General features: G+C 36.5%; 1 non-coding gene across 1 annotated transcript; it reads left to right on the top strand.

Moving 5' to 3' along the window:
* Positions 1-500: 500 nt before the first annotated feature.
* On the top strand, positions 501-607 carry LOC140815189 (small nucleolar RNA R71). The gene has a single exon (XR_012114289.1). It is a non-coding gene; the product is annotated as a small nucleolar RNA R71 (small nucleolar RNA).
* The last annotated feature ends 4,792 nt before the right edge of the window (positions 608-5,399 follow it).

The following is a 5,399-nucleotide window of genomic DNA, read 5'->3' as shown; positions in this document are numbered from 1 at the left end:
CTCTTTGTTGGCGATTTTGGCTGTTTTGGCCTCCCCACGAAAAGTTTGGGTGATTCCTCCATCCCGGATTGTATGTATTCGAATAAGGGTCATTTCTAGGACGGTTCTGGAATCCCACTTGTTTCACCGGTGCTCCCTCAGGCACATAAAATGGATTGCCATCTTGGCAATCCTGCACGTCATGCTCACCCCCACACTTATCACAGAAAATTTCTTGCAGACGCATAGCCGACCCAGTCATGCTCATCCCATCAATCTTTCTACTCAAAGCCTCTAACTGTGCTGAAACCGCAGACAAATCATTAACTTGATGAACTCCAACACCTCGTCTCTGCCTATCAGACTGAGGATGATAGCTACTCGCAGCCATCTCCTCCAATAATTCATATCCTTCCTCAGCCGTCTTTCTCAGTAAGTTACCACATGCAGCAGCATCTATCATAGTACGGTTAGGAGTAATAAGACCATAGTAGAAAGTTTGAACAACTAACCCAAGCGGTAGCTCATGGTGTGGACATCTCCTCAACAAGTCCTTGTAACGCTCCCATGCCTCGTAAAGTGACTCGTTCTCATATTGAGCAAACGTAGTAATGTCGGCTCTAAGCTTCATAGTCTTCGACGGAGGAAAGTACTTGATCAGGAATGCCTTTGCCATATCCTCCCATGTAGTGATAGACCCTACAGGCAAACAGTTTAACCACGACTTAGCTTTATCTTTCAGTGAAAATGGAAATAAGCGCAAACGAACAGCATCATCAGACACGCCATTAAACTTAAAAGTATCACAAATTTCAAGAAAGTCAGCTATATGAGAATTAGGGTCGTCAAGTGCACTTCCCCCAAATTGAACAGTGTTCTGAATCATCTGGATGATAGCTGGCTTGATCTCAAACTGATTAGCTCGGATGACTGGTCTTACGATGCTTGGACGTGCTCCATCAAGAGACGACTGTGCATAATCCAACATTGGAATGCGACGTGGTATCTCAACTTGTCTATTATCACGCTGTTCCTCTCCACGTTCTTGCTCGTGTCTTTCCATCTGTTCTTTGAGTCTTTGTTGTTGTCTTCGACGTCTAGCTGTGCGTTCAATCTCGGGGTCAAAAGGCTCAAGCTTAAACTCGAGTGATCTTCGCATGCACCACCAGAAAAATCTGCAACACAAGGAGAGTATCAAATAGCAATAAAATAAGTAATACTAAAGAATTTAAATGAGAAATAAAAAAAAAATCGTGAATCAACAGTCCCCGGCAACGGCGCCAAAAACTTGATCGAGCAAAACTTGCACAGTGAATAGTCCCAAAATTTATTTTATAGATGAAAGCTCGATTTAAATATCGCAAGTGCACGATAGTCAAGTTATAATAAACGTAAGTGAATACGAGTATCGATCCACAGGGACTGCGTTACACTATTTTATTCTCACGTAAAATTTCTTTAGCAACGATGAATTGAGTTGATGATTAAACTAATGTAAATTGAACAATTAAAATAATTAAAATGCAAAGGAAATGTGCTCAAGAATGCAATGATTAATTTAGATTAAATCAAAGGAGAAATGAATTTGTTGAGAAATTATCAGTTCACCTACCACTCGTGTTTAAACAATTATATTCGACTTTTACTCGTGCATTCGACGGAATTCCCTAGACTAATTAATATACTCTGTCGAGCTATATTAATACTAATCATAAGCATGCAGTAATCAAGTATCCTCAATTATTTAACAGTTCACGATTGCATTACGTTCTATGGAATCCACTAGCTTTCATCCGGGTGAATTATCACTATCGACACGTATCCAATTCCGTATATCTACTAAAATTGTAAATCCGTGGTCTATACTATTTGATCCTATTGTCAATTATTCTGTCAAAATCATCAACAACATGAAATAATCAAAGGAAGTTAGCTAGACTTCAATTGAAATAAGAAAGCACAAAAGCATAAACAAATCACTCATAAAAACGTCGCTAAATAATGTTCAACAACGAGTGCGGGGTAGGATCCCCTCAAATCCCAACAAATCTAGAGTTTAGCTACTAAAATTCATAATAAAAACCAACAACAATCTAAGAAATAAAAACTGAATAATAAAAATACTAAAGACGACGACGGATGACGGCCACGACGCGTGGAAATCTCGAAGTCTTCGAAATCTCCTTTGCTCCTAGCCTTTTCTCCAAGAAAATCTGATGAAAGTGATGAAAAATCGCCCAAAACGCCGCCTCTCTCGTGTGTTAGGTCTATGGTGTAGATAGAGTCCATGAAATTTGGAAACAAATCTTCTCGGATATCGTCGCTCGCTAGGGCGGTCACTTTCGACCGCTGGGGCGAGTGGTTCTCGAATAAAAATCTTGGCCGTGTCTCTGGTCTCGCTGGGGCGGTCACTTTTGACCGCCCTAGCGAGAGACTTCGAATAAAACTCCTCGGCAAGACTAAAATGCTCGCTGGGGCGGTCACTTTTGACCGCTCTAGCGAGGTACTTCGAATAAGCTGCTCAATTCCTACCCACTTTTTGGCTCAATTCCTACCAAATGACCACAAAAATACACGAGATCAGTCATATTCTAAATAATGCTAAATAATTGCTAAATTAACTAAAACAAACTAATATGATGCATGAATGCGACTCAAAACCAACACTAAAAACACGTAAAAACGAGTCCTATCAATATTCTAGAGTATATTTTGCACTACAACATTGTTCTTTAATATTTTAGATATTAAAAGATACTAAAACGTTGCCAATGTTACCCCATCTTTGCAGACACTTAATATTTAATTCTTTTTTATATTTAGCCATTTTGTACTCTGGGAGATTTAATTTTCAGAATTCGTAATTTCTATAATTAAATCAAAACATAATTCTAACCTTTTAAAATATAAGACAGATTTTTTGAGTGATAAATACGTGTGAATATACACCAGTGGTAGTCCAATCGATTTTTAATATTAACTCACAATTTGGATATGTGAACATAATTATATTATTCATTCAATTTATAATCTATAATTGAATTTATAAATAGACCTAAATTATTAGTTTTAATTTTATTAATTAATTATTTAAGAATATATAAACACGAACTCTACTTAGAATCCCTCCAAAATTTATCTCTTCCATCCAAATTCAGATAGGATTTCTACTAAATTCAAACTCCATTAAACTTTATCTCTATATATCCCAGTTCATGAAATATATATATATATATATTTATATATATTGCTCTCAAATATTAAATTTAATAACACTGGATTTAATGGAGAAAATAATGAATCAATACACAGCTACTCGGGCATGATACATACGATCTTTCATGAGGTGTTCTATGTTAGAGTAGATACCCTACAAACTAACGATTGGCTAGAGAATTATCGGCTCAGTTGTATTTTAATATAATTTACATTTCATTGTTTCATTTTACTTTATCTGTATACCAATGCAATCAGCATATATAAAGTCATTAATTATACTTTAATACAAATGAATCGTAATTCGATCTTGAAACTCATTTGTAAACAATGTATATTCTAAATTTGTTCCTAGTCGATTCATCCGCATAAAAATAAGGATAAAGGCCGCTCGAGCTTGAAACTAGCATATGTGATGTTGTGTATTGTGTTTCATGGTAAGGGCATAGAGATGTCCAATCATGCATATCGGTAATCATACGATGATTGTACCTAACAATCTTCCCTCAAACTTTCCAAGTAGTTATCATTCATCGAGAGGAAAATTCTGTTGTTGTGATTGTAGATGATTAGTCCTTACGACCCGGGACAACATTGAAGCTCTACATACTAGGATTGTGTTTTGACTCGTTTACCGACTCCACGAGGGTCACAAGGTAGCAAGGTTGAGTGCAATTGTGAAATATATATGAGCCAATCCATTGTAGTTGAGAATTCACCGGTCACCTACATGTGTGGATATCCTGTGTGACCCAACAAAATAATAGTGCATAAAATCTCTGACCAGAGTGTGAGGTGTACATTTTGGAAAGTGTTCTCTAATTGTGCATGCGATGACACTATGAATATTTCATGATTGTATCACATAGCTATCAAATTACTATGCAACCCTCGATGAACTAACGGTTGTAGATTCGATACGTATATATGAGATAAAGGGATTGTACTGTACGTTGATCATAACATCGTATTCTCCTACTTTGCAAGAACTTTATGCAATTGCGGGACCATCTGAGAAGTTGAATCATGCCACTGCAAAGAAAATTCAGCCTTCGGACGAAACTGTAGGGCCGATTGAGACACCGACCTACGCTTGCATGGTAAAGGAAATAAATTGACGTTACTTTACATCTAATGCCAATGTTTGCCCATTGAAATATCTGGAGATAGACTGTATGAATTAGTCTTCAACTTCCTTTCTAACAATTTTGTCGACATGATGATTTCGAGGATGTGTTAGATTGAATCCTGAAGATGGTTGGATCTGTGAGAACCCAAATTTTTGGGCATGTAATTAATTAAATATAGATATGTATAAGAATTTATTTTCGAGTTATAATAAATTCGAAAATATTAAATAATACATGGTATTTGAAATTTCAAGTCAATAAATACATGAAATTCAAAATTCAGTACAAATCGTGTATTAATTTCGAAATAAGGCTGGATATCAATCAAATTGGAAAGAAATATTACATACAAGGCAGCTTTTCTCAACAAAGAAGCATATCAATATTTATGGAAGGAGCATCTCCAAATTATGGAAGGAAAATCAATCGGTTTATGGTAAGATTCTCACCTAGCACCTATAAATACCTCCCCAAGCCTTTGAAATTTTTACCATTCATTCTAGCAAGCAATTTTTGAAAATTGCTCTCCAAGTGCTGCTGAAATTTCGAAATTTTGCTCTCCAAAAAAAATTCTGCACAAGTCATCAAAGTTCATTCCACGTTCAAAATATCGTTTCTCTCGCTCGGCTGCTTGAAATCCGATCTTCACCATTCAGAATATGCTTTGATATGTTTCAAATAACATATCCAAATTTCAGCAAAATCCAACGGTTAGTGTTTTGTTTATAGCATTCGCAAGAAAACTGCTCAGATTTTAGGCGGAAATTCAGCATACCTACGGTTTTTCTGTATGAACAGGCCTAAAAAACATCCAAAACCGATCTCCATTGTTCACAATTTATTTAATGTACTTATGAACGTACTGTAAAAGTTTGAGTCCGATCCAACGGTACAATAAGACGCAGTGAATTTTTCAAGACGGCTGATTTTCCGGTATATGTGCTGCTGCGTCTTCGAGGGGTTGGTTGCATGATTCTTCTATAGTTTCTGAGTTCTTCACATTCTCTTCCAGTACAAGGTAAGTGGTCTGTTTTAAATTTCGGTTTTACGCATATGAAACTTTCGGTTTTTGGT

This window comes from Primulina eburnea, chromosome 1, assembly GCF_022965805.1.
Source record: "Primulina eburnea isolate SZY01 chromosome 1, ASM2296580v1, whole genome shotgun sequence".
NCBI lineage: Eukaryota > Viridiplantae > Streptophyta > Magnoliopsida > Lamiales > Gesneriaceae > Primulina > Primulina eburnea.
The sequence above is the reverse complement of the archived record's forward strand: the minus strand, read 5'-3'. Positions and strand labels throughout refer to the sequence as shown.